Genomic DNA, 16,947 nt, shown 5'->3' on the forward strand with positions numbered 1-16,947 from the left:
GATGCACATTTTTAGTTCAAACGCAAGTACATACAGAGAATAAATGTTTACATATATCGAGCGAATTACTTTCCATAACAAAGGCACAGCTTGTTTGTGTGTCAAACAGTCACAGGCCAGCGAGCTAACTATCCGATTGGTTCTGACAAATCGTTCTGCACCGGCGGTTGATAATTGTGACAAAATTGGCAGTAGTGGTCCTTCAATGTCTAACCGCTCAGAATAAAAAAAAAAAAGTCAATAACCTCTAAATGAACATGCATCTGACAGGTGCACAGCAACGACGGCGTCAATGGTGGGGCCGTTTGCCCCTCAGTGGAAGTAGAGATTCGAGCAACAGCGGTGACAGAGGGAGTTTGCCCGTCGGAAAAACATTGGCCTTTCCCGGTAACATGCTCGATGTCTTTATTAGATCCCTTAAGGCAACGATTGTGGCGAATCATGATCATATACTTTGAGCAGCGCATATTACGCAGATATATCCCATCATGTTGCCCGATGGAAGTTCGCCTACTTTCAACGGATAACCGAGCCGAGCAATCATCTTGTTCCCAACTCCGATGCGCGGATAACCTGTCGGATTCCGCATGGCCTAAATCCATGTCGTCAGAGTGTAGTTTCGTGCACAACATATCAGCGCAGATTTTGTTGTTGAAACGGCGACTTCATTGGATCTGCATTGTATACATACAATACTTGTGGACATTATGAGAATACACACTGACACAATCACTCCTATATATAGTTGATTGAATTCGCGCAGGAGTACATGTAACTTGCTTACCTAGAGAAACGATGTTCCTAAGAGGTAACGAATAGCCAAAAAGCTGATCCAAGAAAAACTGTGGCTGGGCAAAAAGGGACAACAACGCGAAAATAACTACACTATTTTTTATGCTGTCACAGCTATGTAAGAAAAACTGCTCGAAGTTCAAACACGATTGGAGAAAAATAACGAATATATAATCTGTTTGATCACGCAATATAACCTTCAACTACTTCTAGAAGACATGGTTTATTATTAACTAGAAAAATAGATATATGCTTATGTTAGGCTTTTTGGTTTTTGAGCGAGCTACGTATATATAAATCCGGGTCTATAATTTGTGGTTATAAATGTTGCGTGATAACATCTATCACGTAACTCCAGCACTTTCGAGAGATTAAATTGAATCGCTATTATTATTATATAGAATACGAAGATACGGCAAACTGGTGTCGGCCGATGCAGGCAGACAGATTTTTTTTCTAGATAATTTGGTCTATTCCTACAACAGCCCTTGCAATATGCGCAGGCCACATGGCTTTTATTGCATTGCATTAAGCACTGCACGTACATTATTGGCACTATTCAGGCTCATATGTCTGTCTTGCACGGAACTTACACCTAAAAGGTTCCATTAATTATCAATATACCTCCGATTCTCGTTTTTTTTTTTTTCATTTCGCTCAATTTTCTCTGTTTAAGCGTAGCATTCCGTGGTTATTTTTGACTCCCTGGTCACGTGGACACACAAACCAGTTTGCTGCCTTCTGCCGGCCACTGAACCTTCGTCAGCAATACTTCTTAAGAGACTGCGTACCTTTACTTTCTGTCAGTTCTTATTTCCGAGCTTCTCGTCTCTTCTCCCGTCCCCAATTGCTATGTCTCTGCTCTTTTTTTTTCTTTGTTTTTTTTCCCAATAGCTAGCTTAGATAATTATTCTATTTGAAAAGGAACAGCGAAAAGAAATATCTACTCCGCATCTATCTCCTCGATCTGCTTACTCCTTGATTTTGTCCCAAAATTGCCTTATCATTCTGTAGTCCTTTTGTCTGTTGCGGGGTCGTTGTTTGAGACAGACCGTACCAAGCAAAGCTACGACGAGAGACGAAACAACATTAACCTCATGTTTTAAATTGAAAATAGGAACCTTCTTTACGAAGTGGAAGAAACACAGAGAAAAAAATGAGAACAGGTTTTCTTCCCGCTGATCGATGGTGTCACAGAGTAGAGAGTCTTTTAGGTACGAATTCGCTTGGTGTCAAAAACGAAACAATAAATTTTTTCACACAACCGCGGGGTTGGCCGCGTCCATGATCAAGGTCCATGTATATTAGCCCTCCTCATTCGATGACTTCAGTTGCTATACAGAGAAACAGATCAGGAGAACTAGCGGCTTATCATATCCTAATTACTATGGCATGACCGCAGCGAAACATTCTCTCTCATTGTAGTTGCTCGATAAGCCACACCAGGGGCCTTCAATTCGAATCCGACTATTACGTAGAGGCTCTTTGTGTCCTGTCTTTTCTTTAGGAGAGAGATACACAGAATAATGAAGTATCAGCCGTAACAAGCTCAAACTGCGATTTAGATGCTATCAAAACCACCACATAGTCGCACCGGTTCCGTACTGGTTGCAAAAATCCATGCAGTCACGCAATTTCGCCGTGTCACCGACTGACATTACGGTATCTCGAACGCGGAAAACACATACGGACGGCCGCTTCTCTCAGTTTTTGTCTATTATATATTATCACTCCACGAATTCATTCTACTTCAACAGCAGAGGCCAGCTTGTTTCAGCTTCATACTTGTTTGCCAAAACGCTATTATAGCAATTTTTTCTGCTGATCTATTTCGCTTTTGCCTTACGTGTAGTGCCACTTAAACCCTAGGTAACATCATAATCTCAGCCATTAGCTAGGATCAACTTACGTATGCTACTTGATGCACTTATTCTCGCTCATCGGCAGTCCTTGGCCGATTATATATAGAGCAAACAAGGTAAACAACGATTATTAAGAAGAAAAGAGGCAATGGCTCGTTTCTTCAAACGATAAACCTCTTCCCGCCTTTTTTTTTTTAAATCTCCATCCCTTGTTCAATTCCGCTAACCCATTTGAATTGAATATATAAATCGTGTCGTTGGCATCGATTTGGCTGTAGCGGATCGGGGATGTTGGTGAGGTTAAGGACGAAACCTCGCAACTGTTGGACCATTACCAAGCCGGCAGGCTCTGAGACCTGAAGCCTCCCAATATAAAAGCTTTGAGGTAATTCGGCCTAGGATTACCTCCGGCGTTCTAAAGTAGCGGCACCTAAAACAGCAGAAACTGAGGAGGCATCCATAGCCGTTTGGGTAAGTTGGTGTTACAGCGTTCGCTGCCCCATCTGCCGCCTGAACCTGTATGGCTGTCCTACTGCACAGGGACACAGTCATAGCGGTACTGCGAATGCCATCGGTTTACAGCCGTTGAGCACTTTTTCTATGACGGGAAGCACACTCTAATACTATAACAAAAGCAACAAAGGTTCGGCTAACTTACACAGCAAATCAGTTCCAGAATTAGCAGTAGTTTTACGACACGCTCAGTATGTGCTCCTTCGCTACGTGACTGGGTACTAACTTGAACAGTCAACCACTGGCATCGCTACTGTGACCGCTACGGTTTGTGTTACGGTGGTATGATGGTCAGGCCTTACAGCTTCACGGCTGAATCTTTAAAACACCCAAGTAACTTAATGTGATGACTTCACTTCAGTTCTTCAGCAGCCAACGCTAAATTCAGGTAAACCATTTCCCCAGGAAAGAGGCTGCTAAGTGGAATTGACAGTCAGGCGGATGTTCAAGTTCGCGCATGGAAAGTGCCGCCTCGTTTTATCGTTATTATTCTAAAGTACGTTACTTTTCTCACTGAGTTCCCACTTTATGCAATGTGTGCTTAGCCCTTTAGAAACTGAAATTGCTCCTGTCTGGTGTACGCTGGTTAGGCGTGGCAAACATTGTAAATATCCAACGGTAAGCAGAGACGAACGTTTGTGATAGGAACCTAAAACGCGTGGACCTCTATCTTTTTTTCTATAGGTGTATTTCTGGTGGATACTTTCTTCATGAATGCTTCTCTCTCAAAATAAACGTTTGCAAGGAGAAAGATAAGTGACTCTGTCCATGTCACGTTTGACGGTTTGTGCTGAAGCAAACTAGCAGGGGAGTATGTCGTTGGCATCAATGCGCAGTTGGAGGAGAAGGCACTGTTTGTATTATAATCTAGTCAACACAAGTAAGCGAGGATAGAGTAAAAGTCAACGAAAAGATAAAAATAACTAAAAATAGACAAATCGAAACAGAGATCTGAAAATACAAAAAAAAAAATAATGATAATTCAACTGTTTGTAGACTGTGGGCCTTTGGAAGGAAGGGAAGACGTTAGTTTTCCAGGTAAAGTAGAAAAAACGGTAGCTGAATGGTAAAGAAAAATCATAAAAAATTACATTTACGACTAGCTTGATATCTTATTTCTAAGCGCGGTTTTCATTATTCAGCCATAGTTTTTCGATTTGAAGACAGACACTCGATGTTGAGTAATAACAGATTCAAAATCCCTCTTTGAACCATTTTAGTCACCTGCTTACTTTATTAAGTGGAAGTTTCCATCGTTCTTTTTTCCTACACAATGTGTTAGGCATAAACGTCTTTGAACTTTACCAAAGACCCTATCTAACTTAGAGGTGATTTCAGTCTGCCGCTTGTAGCATGTTGTACCAAGTTTAATGAGTGCACACAAAGCAAAACTAGAAGAACTTCCAATATCGAATACCCAATATAAACGATCCAGATAAATTGAGATGTTTGTCCTGGACCAGAGTGTTCGTCTACATTTATGTGGAATGGCGCACACACATGCCGAATTATACGCGACTGTGTTTATTGGTAAGCAGTCAGTGTGCTCGGGCTTGTTACTCTTTTTCCATTTAGAGGTATCCTCAGCAGGCGGTACGCCGTAAGACGTACTGCATGCACGCGACACCGTCGGTCATTTCATAACTACCGCCGCTAGTGGCTGCATAAAGAGTGCGAAGGGGAAAACTAGTGAGAGAGAAATTGTAATAGCTGTATATAGCTTCGCACCTAATGCTGATGTGGTATAAATGTTTGTTACGTTGTTAGAGGATAAATGTTGACGTTAGCGGGTTGAGATGCATTGCCTGCGGGTGTGACCGCTCGTCCTAGGTTAGCATATGAGAAAAGCTAGCATTTCTTGGGGTGGCCTTCTACTTCGTCGGCTCCACACTGTATATATATATGTGTGTGAACCGTATTGATTATTTTTCAACTCTGTGTCGACCGTACATAATAATGGTAGCAACCAACGGCCTATTCGAAATATATAGTTGAAACTTGCGCGACGACGACGTTGACAGTCGCTTTCGGTGCCGATTTACTTGCTCGTACACCACGGCTGAAAATTTCACGCCATACTTAGCCGTCCTTTCGATGATGGCTGCGGTAACGATGATCATGCTGCTCTAAGGTTTTCAAGAGTCATTGAGGCATTAAATTGGGGGCATTTAGCTCAAAGAACAATCGAATACAAACTATAGTTAGTATATATCTATTACAGGTAAAGAAGTCATACGTGTTGGCGAAGCGCAGGCGTATGTTGGCCACAAACGAAGTCACCAAGTTACAAGAAGTAAAAAGGACCCATTTACTTTTAAAAAACTAATTCACTTGAATCGATTGCTTGCCTTATGACTAGAAAACACGTGCGCATCTGGTACCATTAACATATTGGTTCTTGCGTAGTCAAAGACTATGAAGAAGAAGTCACTGGTCAGTAGCGATTAACAAGTGCTTTATGCTCAGATTTCTGGCTGTTTCTGGGCTAGGTTTTTCAACACAATTTATTTAAGTGCGAATAGACTATACAAAAAGCGAACATATATTCGCACGATCGGAGTTCGTTGAGGTCTTCTTTGGGTGAGTTTTCCGTTGACGAAAAGTAGTTGGGTAACTACTGCTACATCCTCTGTTTAACGGATAGACGAAAAACTTAGCATAATCCGGGGGGGGGGGGGGGTGTCTTCATTAACCCAATTCATGGATATCGATATATAATAGAAAGAACCGCTATTGCTGAAATTCTTCTTTACTATATCCGTTTGTTATTTTTTTAATAGCACAATAACTATTGTACACACCAGCCTGTCACTTCGAAGCCGACGATTAAATCTTACCAGCTGAAGAAATATCACATTTGAAACTTTTGTTATCAATTTTTTGCTCGTGTGAAGTCGCCAACAGAGCTTTTTGTCCAAAAGAGAGTCTATTCCTGACGTATTCGATATTGTATTGAAAATAACTGTGCCCTGCATAGGATCGTAAACACTATTTTAACCGTTATTTACTATTCTATCGTAAGTCGTACCCTTTTCACTTCCTCCTCTCAGATCACTCGCTTTTTTATAGCGACTGTTGTAGTTGTCCTTATTGTTTATTGGCTGTTGTAGTTGGCCTATTCCTCTCATTTTTTCTATAAAAAATTCTGACCGACTCTATTTCCGCCATATTTTCAGTCTCCGCGATGACGATCACTAATTATATAGTCTACGGAGACAACGCAGTCCTATTCTTTGCCACGTCGCGCAAATACATCAACACAGTCGTTGCTCCGGCTGAGTGGGATGGCCTATTGGGACCAGTGACCTGCCGAGGGCATCTAAACTTTGTTTCTTTATCTCGTTCAGCTTGTACCTACTTACGTTGCTCAACCGTTTTTGCCTATTACTGCTGCTACTGCTTTCAGCGAGTTGCTTCCAAGATCAAAAGGTCTAGATCCTGCCAGATTGTTCTAGCGGGCTCACAGACACAACGTTTTGTCTCGCTAGGCACCGTACGGGGCAGAATCACACCGCTACTAAACCAACCGGGCGATAGACAGCAACGCAGACACACACCCTTTTTCCTCACATCCTGCCTTAACCTGGAATTCTTGTATGGGTCTCGGCATCGTTCATCTCTGCGATCGGCCGAATTGTTCACCCACAATCGCCCGACCTCATAGCGGGTTTTGCTGGTTTGCCGCTGTCGAAGCTGCTGCTACACGAAGCCTATGACTGCGTGTGCCACCCATCAGCAAAGGAGCTGCCGACAGGTTGCTGACCGCCCTAGTAATACTAGTACAAGCCGCAGCTGCCTCACATTGACTCAGAGCAGTGGTCAGACACACAACCTGGGCTCGCGAACCATTCCTACGACGGAAAAGTAGCGGGTAACAAAGAAGTGGAAATAGAAAATGAGGCCTATGAGAAAGCGCGACGCGGATATTTGGGCTCGAGCTCGTTTCAAGCCTGAATAGCAGTCAGAGTAATGCCAAAAGATCAATAGGAGTATATAGAAAAATTGTTGAGTTGAAAATTGTGCGGCCATACTTATGCAGAACAAAGCTATTAAAAAAAATACTAATACTAGTAAACGTGCTACAAACCTACATTGTTGGAAGGCAGCGGGCGGTTCTAGTAATGTTGTATCAATCAATGAAGATAACGGGAACTTTATGAGTACGTGTTCCAAGGAATTGAAACAATGCGAACCTGTATCATAAGGCAGTCAATGCGGAATCGAGTGCGTCAAAAGCTGGCGCATCAACGTGCCAACCGTATGATAGGAAGGCATCAACACTAGGCGTATGATCAATAGTATATGTGCTTAATAGAAGAGTAGCAGTAATGAGCGCGGTGACTTTTGTCGTCGTTACTAGTCCTGATTATGCTAAAGTCATTAATGTCCTGTCTACTATTGCCCAAGAACCATAGAATTTGCAACTCTATAGCTGGCCACACTAGTCAAGAGGTTTCAAATGCTCTTTTCTTGGCTCTGCGGTTTTATCTCGCTTTATTATGCCCTCTATATGTCGTATATGCGCTATATGCGTTTGCCCTCGCTCATTGCTCTGTTGGTAGGTACTACGAGTATTGTGCGATTTCAGCAGAAATTGCCAGACCTATTATAGAACTGGTTGATTATGTGAGCTGAAATACGGGGCTACATCAATGAATAACGATATTACTTAATGTTCCGTAACTGAGACCAAGCCCAGAGAAACACATACAAGCGACATAAGTAGCAGCATCAGATTTTTCCCGGTAAATGGTCGTCCAAGTTGTTTGTCAAACTTAGTATTTCTGCGGAAATAGTTAATAATTAAACTATAAGATAACCAAATTTCCAGTGACGTTACCATAATAACGCTGGCAAATATTTTTGGAAAATAAGTTAAAAATCTTTTCACTGCATATGGGTTGCGATTGACATTCCGGAAACTTCTAACTGGAACTTTCAAAAAAGTAAAGGTTACAGGGTAGTGAACCCACGCTGCTGCAAAAGTTGAACGACGTCGATGTTCCGGCCTGGATTGGCGGTTTTTTAGAATACGACAGACTGAAACAAATGAATGAAGCACAAAATGAAAACACTGCGGAAAGATCAGATGTTGGCATACGGGATGCTTGGCACTACAGTATGCTAAATCGAAGTGGAATTTTCATAAATCTTTAGAGCTGACTAACCCTAATCCCCCTGGCCTATAATATAAATCAAAAAGCTTCCTTTGATTAATATCAAGAGATATTATTTCTATAGCCCATACGTAGTTTTAAACTTTAAAACACGGAAAAAAAGATTGGTAGAGACCGTTGGACCGATTTTAAAGATGTCAAGCTATTTAGGAAATTCATTTCAAAATGTAAGTCATAAAATAAGCTGTGTGTAGAATACTATAGCTATATCATCTCTACCTATGTATGTATATCTAAAACATATACTTGCAGATTAGTGAAATCTAATTACAAAAATCTAATGCAGCAAACAATTTTTTTGCATTTGAGACAAAAAAAACCTTTAAGGGCAAATCAGTATTTGAAAAGAAGGGCTAATTCAGCTGCCAGCCTTTTTGGTACTCAATAGATATTTTTCAAGTTAATATGGGCAAACCTCGGTAGAAAGCTCCACATCCAAAGCCAGCCTCCGAAGTGGAACAGAGTGCGCCCAGTTGGTCTACGTCAGTATCACAAACAGAATTTCGGTCCATTTACTGTCCTTACCATTCGATGGTCATCTAATGGCGATAATTCGGTGCGCGGATGCCGAGTCCAGCCATAGCTTCGGTTACAACAGATCGAAGAAAATCAAACTCTTCTTGGATAACCACTCGCATCAACACTGAATGCGTTCCGAATAGAAAATGAATGGCGCTGCACGGATAGATGAAACATATGTATATATATTTGTGTAGAAGGCGACCACAAATAGGATTAAGATCCATGCTGGGACAACGCCTATGCTTGCTTTGCCTTAAATTTCTCCTTTTTCCCTCGATCTACCACCCAATACCAACGCAAGAACGGGATACGGCCTGTTGTACTGGGGAACTATGGATGGATCTGAGAAAATCAATTTCAACGTTCAAATATGTTCGACATTACTGTATACCGTCCGAGTATTCGAACGCCACAACGTACGTTCTATCTAACAGGACGTAGAGTAATTCAGGACATATTGAAATTCAATATTTTCCAAGGGAGGCTACGACGTCCCATAATAATTGGAATGAATTTAGACGTCGATTAGATTCCGGTCAGAACCAGCTGATACTTGAAGACCTTGTAGAAATTTTCAGTTTCTTCAGAAACCTAGACCGTGATTAACCTTCAGCACCGTGTCACGTCACTTCATCCATGTAAAACATCAGCGATTCTAACACAATTATTTATTTATACAGTGTTTAGCTTTGTACTTGTACTTGCTGTTAAATATTATATGCGTCTCGCCTACAGCACACATTTTCAATAAAAGAAAAATCATCGATACCAGTAGTTCATATAGGTAGCAACCTAGAGTAAAGTCTTCTTTTTTATAATAGAATATCATTCTTTTTGCGTAAGTATTTCAGATTTTCAAGACCTTAGCTGACGACGACGCAGAGTGCAACGTTAGACAAGGAATTGGATCCTTTTACTTACTCACCCTACAACGATCTATTAAGTGACGTCGTTCGACCTTGAGTTGAATGGCAACATCCCTTTATACCACAGAGCAACACTATGTGATCCGATCGTCCAGCTCCTACCAAGACCCCTACATAGAGACACGCTGGCAGTATAAGTTACACATCCTCATGCAGACTTCTAGGGGGACTTATATCCGTCTCGACTCTTCATGACTGGCTAATAATGCACATCTTATAATGGTAGTGGTTGTAGTGGTGGTATGGCTACATGTGAATAGCTCCAGGTGCTTTCGACGCACGCATCGATAAATGAGGTGTTTTCTTCTTCTGGGAAAGAGGGGACACAAGTCCTACGACGGTCGTCCTGAATCGCCTTATGACACTGACACGCTGTTTATGGCACTGCTCTTTATAGCTCTCTCACTTGGTGGACATATACGCTTATCGTTAGCCGTATTGCATTAGAACATCAGCAAAGAACTAAGACTATGCACACCCTGACGCTCCCCTCTTCAACCTATTTTACACCCCTTGATTCTTCATAAATATCATCTGCCTGTACGGCGTGAAATGCCCACTGGCAGCAGCATTATCAGCACACCGGTAAATTCGTCAAAAAGATAGAGCAAACGGCTAAGGTATGGGAGTCTGGTAGGTTCCTGCTGTGGCCGTGTCCCAGACCCTCTTTTGCTCATCTTCTATTACTAACGCTCGTAGAAAATGTGCCATATCATCTAGTGTTAGGCAAACGCGGTCAGCCAGTCGCTTGTTCGGCTGAAATTGTGAAGTGTGAGAACCTGTTAGTTCTAAAGGGTAGGAGCTGAAAAGGTGGAAGACGTCGTGTCTGCTGATTCGCTCGCAACATCGACCGAGCTGCTCTGGTTGGCTTCCCTTTACGGTGCGGTTCCGCCTGGCGCATTATCCATCATAGCATTACGGCACCGTCTTTCCAGAAGATCTTGGAAAAAAGTCCGTACAACCGCCCTCTGCGACTTCACTAGCATTGACAATTCCTATAGCAGTCAGCCTGTTTTCCTCATTGGGGAAACACGTGATCGCTGGCCGCTGGTTCTTTTCCGATGTTTTGCCCTCTTATGTTCGGGCTGTACTGATGTAGGCAGCTACTGTCGCCGCCAGCACGTCCTTTGTTTAGTTGACCTTTACAGCCGCGACGTACGTTTTTGAAGAAATTATGTCGGATAATACTATAAGCAACGAAAATCCTTTCTATGGCCAGGCTGGATTAGACCATTATTTTTTGTGAGTACGTGAGCCGGCGATTTAATTATTTTCCTGCCAGCCGTTGCCAGCGACTTCGATCGTTGGCCGTGCGCTGACCAAGACGCAGCATCGCAGCACTTCTCCCGGATGGCTGCCAAATGAAAACAATTGAGATAAAGGCAACGTGCTAGGAAGAACTGGATCAACTACAGTCGCTCAATATAGGAGTTGCAGAGGCCAAACATAGGGAATGATGTTTTTTATCGCCGAGTCACGGCACCTCTCTATCACGACATACGTGTGATCCTGCACACGTACAGATGCCGACATACACACCTCGAATGCTATCCACTATGGTGGTCGACCTTCGATTCGTACGTTTTTTGGGATCGTTTTGAGCTACTGTCTTGTTTTAGGGACAGTACAAATAACGGAAGGGTGCATAACCAACTGAATTTTCTAGCTGTAAAGTTGAGATTCATGAATCACGTGCATAACGGTTCGGTGGTTTTCTTGCTATCCAATTGAACGCGAAAGCGATAAACGTTAGTGGATATCAGCGGACGTATAGCTGCGCACACAGAAGCTATTTCATTTAGCTCATGCCTGTCTCATGCTGCGGACAAATATTCAGCTTGGAATGAAAACGTATCACTTCTATTTTCTGTTTACTTCCATATTTATGTTAATATTCAACATAGCAACTTTTTCGAAGCCAAAGTTTTACTTCACAAAAACACGAAGACAGCTATATATATATATATGGAAACGTGAGAATCACAAAAACGGCCAGTTTACGGCAGGATGACCTTATTGCGATTTACCGTCTCGCCGGTATCATTTACCGTCGTCAGTCGGTGACACTGTCGACTTAGTCTTGCCGAAATTGCGGCCATTGAACAGCGCGGGTCGCACCATCAACGCCATGTTTAGACACCGCCGGATGCAAGGTGGGGGATCCGCCTTCATTGGCACCGTCGTCACTACCACCACGACACTTCGTAAACGACAGAGAGCTTTCGTGCGAGGTTCCGGGGGGCTCCATTGGCAGAAACCCTTGAAGAGCGAGCCAGCCACCCAAGAAAATGATCTGTCACGTACTAGACAGTGGCACCATACCCCAAACTACGTCGGTATCCCAGCCGCACTAGCCCTTTCCGACTCAAAATCATCGATCCACAGACAGATCATAGACGGACGTTTGTCAATGTACCTACAATGCATGTTTCGAAAGATTATACCTTGCACTTACGCGCCCTTTTTCCTATGTGTATATTAGTGTAGCGTAGTAGATATTATTTGTGAATGCCATGCCACACATGTAAAATTATATCGTATTTTATAGAACCTGCTTTGAACCACTAGCATGGAACCCCCCACTGTGTCATCGCAAGTAGAGATCCCACTGGCAGAGAAATAGGCATGTATAGTGGTGCGGTGAGTGCCCTGTGCTATATTAGGTTAGGTCCATCACGATGACTTGCAATTTCGGACGAGCCCCCCAAGCTCTGGACACACGTTCGTTTATGTTATGACCGCTCTGCTTCAAACTAACACTAGGCAGTTAGCGGCGCTCACGAGTACCCACTGGTTCGCCACTTTTTTTCATTCGATGCAACTGCACTTAACAAACCATTATAACTCATACCCAATACATAAACGGAAAAGAGGCAGTTCACGTGGCTGGAAATTATCACTCTACCCCTTATTATGTGCCCTCTACGTAAACATGCTGAAAATACATCATGCCCGTACTGTCAGTGACTTTTGCCTACTAAGACATAGTTCCCTTCCCCAAGATCGCTGCTTTTCACCGCTCTGTCGTTCATCTTACCTTGAACAAATCTTTTCTTAACGTTTTTTTTCGAGGGTTTCTTTTTCCATTCCTTTAGCGTCGGAACCTTCGGAAGAAACTGCCGTTCCCACGACAGAGATTGTGTTCCTTTTCAATTTTTGACAGCTACCGATTTACTCCTGCACGATTTTTTATCGCTCATCCAACTTCTTCTCTTCTGACTTTTCTATATCTTCACACAGGTCTCTATGTTTTAATCTCTCACGAAGCTCAATCGCAGGGTCTACACAAAGTCGTCGGTATTCCTCGTTGCTCGTTGAACGACGCTTTAAAACAACTGTATTATACCACACTATGAACTAGCATTGATTCTACTGTTTTTTTTTCTTTTTGCTATCGGTATCCACTTCGATTTCCTTAATCGATTCTGACGACAACTAAAGTGTATCCTCTTTTCGTTGTTATATACGTATTCTATATATTTATCAATACACTGGACGCTTGATAATTTATGTTTCTAGCTCTGCCGTGTCCAGGAGACTCATTAACAGATGCTCTAAGCGGATTCGTTTGCGGCAGAGTAGCCAGTGCCAATAATGTGTATGGACGTTAGGCTGACTCGTGACCACACTGATTAAGTTCGTATCATCTTCAGGGTCTCTTTCTTTTGCTTGTCACTTTTTGGGAGTTCGCGCACTCCTCTTGTGTTGTAACTATCCCTTTGAAACAGTGCTTGTTGTGCCTTTTTGCTTTTTGGCCTTCGTTAACCGACCTTGCAAGGAAGAACAGATGGACAGATCTGTCGACAGAAAACGCGGAGACGCAACAGTAAATTGCTGGTAGAGCAGCCGGCGGATGATAGCCCCGCAATACCCTTCCTTCGATCGTGCACAAGATACGGCTGATGATTCACGAATCACTCATTCGCTGTAGCCTTGCGTGATAAATTTGTTACTTCATTCAAAGGACACTGGAAAACAGAGTGATGTTAACGGTGCTGTGATCCAGGTGACCTTAGTGTGGTGCGCGGTCCATTCACACCCCTGCCGGAGCAATGGTTTCATACACTTTAATACAGCAGACAATATACAGGCTGTCGTAATGGTACAGAAATCGGCACACTAACCGTAAAGAACCACCTTATTTCATACAGGGTAGTACATCACACAACAATACAACTTAATTAACTAATGAACCTAACAATACTGAACAACACCAAGGAGGAATCGAAAATATAAGCACTTGGAGAGAGAGAGAGAGAGAGAGAGAGAGAGAGAGAGAGAGAGAGAGAGGTAATTTCGTCAGATGTTGTCAGTCAGACATGAGGTCTAGAGTAGCTTCCACTGGAGGGTGGTCCAGAAGGTAAAACTCGCGCAACTATTATTGCCAGGTATCCTTTTTGTGCTCAGGATATTTTTTGGGTTATAGCTGTAACGCGCACTCACACACGGTATCTGAAAGTGAATTTGGCTGTTATTGTAGTCGTAACACGATGTGGTCAATAAAAAAGCAGGCCAAATAAAGGCATAACAGTAGGTGGACTGGTAGCCGCTGGTGATGCGGCGCCGTTAGGTTTACGTTGCTTCTTCTGCAGGTGCCGTAATGAGCGACAAATACTATTGCGACATTTTGGGTTCATTCAGATGATTGTTGATATACTCGAACAAATCAAGAGTCTCTGTTCTATTGAAGCAGTCGGATAAATGTTGTTACACTGTAGAAAGCAAATATCGCCGCTGGTTCGTATTTCGCTCAGCAGAGACAAAGCAGGTTCTCACGCTCCTCTGGTCCTTGATAACCTTTCTCTACTTTTGGCTAATTTAATAGAGAATCGTGTTAGAAGTGTGTTCTTTACCGGCCAGGTAAGTAGCACCACAGACTCAACTGGCCGTTTCTGAAGCGGTTCAACAGTAACATGAGCTCGAATAGTTACACAAATTGTACGACAACGTCCGCCGACCCTGGTGCTCATCTACAAAAACGATCTGGTTTGAGCTATGAGAATAGCGGTGCGGCAGGCTAATGCGGAGTCGATTTTGGGTTGATTTCTTTGTCGCTGTCGTCGAAATCGTCGTTGTCTTCGTCACGAGCGACAATACTATCCGTTGAGCAAAGAATTGCCAAACGAAATGTGAAGTGGGGTAATGATACGCGATTTTTGACCTAACCTAGCTCCAGCACCAGTTTGGCCTCACCAGACAAGCGGATTTGCCTGGTCAACGATCTCTTCCTATAGCCCCGTGACTTTAGCAGGTTCGGTGGTACATTGGCCTCGTTCTGGTTTGATTGCCTGTTTTACTAGCGAGCCAACTCGCTTGCCTCGCTGGTAAGATGGCCGAGTATAGAAAGATGCGGTGGCACGGACGACGCACGATGGCAGCGGCACCAACACCGACGACGGCCTGCCCTATACCCTGCTCCTAGCGCTCGCCGAGCAGGCGAACCAGCGAGGGAAAGAAGGTCACACCGCAGGGGGAAAGAAAGGGAGAGGAGCTGGTTTGAAGGCTCTAGTCCCTAGAAGCGACAGGACCATCGATGGCGGTCATCAGCCCGCTAGATGAGAAGGACGAGAACGCTAGACACAGAGGCAGAAAGAGGAAGGGCGAAAAACAGAGAACCTGGAAAAGTGGAGAGACAGAAGTCAGCCAGGCTTCTATACGCCGGGCTGACATTAGGACTAAGGCTCCAGGCCTGAAGCCAAGCAGGGAACCGGCTAGGCAAGTGGGAAAGGGGCGAACAGGGAGAAAGAGAGGGAAAGGGAGACAGTGAAAAGAGCCAAGAGCACCAGGCAAGACAGCACCACAAAGAGCAGCGCTACTGTCAGGAGGAGGAGGGTAAGGGGCCAAATACGGTGGTTAAGGCTCAGCTTGTCGTTGCTGCAGCTTGCACATTAACTTTTAGTTGTTCTTCTCTATCGTTCTCTTTCTTCCTCCTCCACTCAGTACTAGGCTGACTGAGCGCTGTTTAATGAGTAAAAACAGGCATAACATCAGCCATACCACACGATGAAAACCAAATGAAACCAATGAAAATAGCATGAAGGAGCTGTAAATGAATTACCAAGTATGAGGTGAGCCATGGATATTTTCGGTCGATTCGAAGTCGACAATGAGCCAAGGGGACAAAAAAACCGATAGGCCTAACGACGCAAGCGGGAATGGAAAAAAATCGAGTGAATGGATTACACTGTGCTTGGTGTGAAAAGCGCCTCAAGGCATGACAAGCAGTCAAGGCATAGCGCACGATGTCGGCTGCTCGTACCATCCAAGTCTCTTTGGGTACAACCGGTAGATGCAACCTTGAATTCGAGTGGTCCAGCGCCGACCAAGGACAAACGAAGGGGTGGCGTTTATAATTGTCGTTGTGGCATTCATGAAGCAAACTAAAATGGCGGAAAAGCAGTAAAACATAAGGCAGCAAGAGAGAATGGAGGTAGAATGTGCTCATGACAAAAGAGAGTAGACGTGATTAACCGATGATCAGGGAAAGAGCATTTTGTCGACGTTGTCGAATAAACGAGACTAAGGGAAGGGCTAGAAACGGCGAGAAACTAGCGACCGGCCTTTTAGCGGCTTTCGTTTAAACAAGCTGCTGTAGCACTAGTGCAAAAACGCTTTTTTCGTATGTACATAATCTGTTGTACTGGCAGCAGTTTTGAAACAGAGTCTGCTGAGAGAGATCAGAGGGATATAGCAATAACTAGGAGGAGCCTCTGTTAGAATTAGAGTAAGTTTAACGGTAGGGAGCTAGGACTTCAGCCGGCAAAAGGAGGACAGTGCAAATGGGTAAGAGTGCCTCTGTGGCACTGAATCGAGAGAAGGCACTGCTCCACAGTGGAGAAAACCCGTGAAAACACGTTCGAATAGAGATGAACCGATTTTACCCGAGGCGTTTTGCCTACGAACGGAAGCATATCGAGCGAAGCAGAGAAGGGGTACATTGTAGGTGATCGGCGGCGAAGCCAAAGAACGAGCGACGAACTGGTAGAGATGTAGAACTTTTAGAGAGAGTGGTTAGAATGGAGAGGGTATCAAAATCCGGCAGCCCTAGACAGCCCGCGCTATATATACCGGCGGGTGCATAGATCACTGGAATGAATACAGGAACTCAATACGGTACTCATGCCGATAATCCGTGTACGACTACATTCGCTACTA

General features: G+C 43.6%; 1 protein-coding gene across 2 annotated transcripts in view; it reads right to left on the reverse strand.

Annotated features, from left to right (window-relative positions):
• LOC111254109 (electroneutral sodium bicarbonate exchanger 1-like) overlaps positions 1-15,197 on the reverse strand; it is a 149,689-nt gene extending 134,492 nt beyond the window's left edge. Inside the window, exon 1 of one of the 2 annotated variants that reach the window (XM_086975139.1) lies at positions 12,830-15,197. The gene's annotated coding sequence lies outside the window, so the exon portion shown is untranslated. Of the gene's footprint in view, positions 1-9,791; positions 11,699-12,829 lie in introns of those variants that run through there. The other variant, XM_086975149.1, reaches the window with a different exon arrangement.
• Positions 15,198-16,947: the final 1,750 nt, after the last annotated feature.

Source organism: Varroa destructor, unplaced genomic scaffold, assembly GCF_002443255.2.
Source record: "Varroa destructor unplaced genomic scaffold, Vdes_3.0 BEIS01000007.1, whole genome shotgun sequence".
Lineage (NCBI taxonomy): Eukaryota > Metazoa > Arthropoda > Arachnida > Mesostigmata > Varroidae > Varroa > Varroa destructor.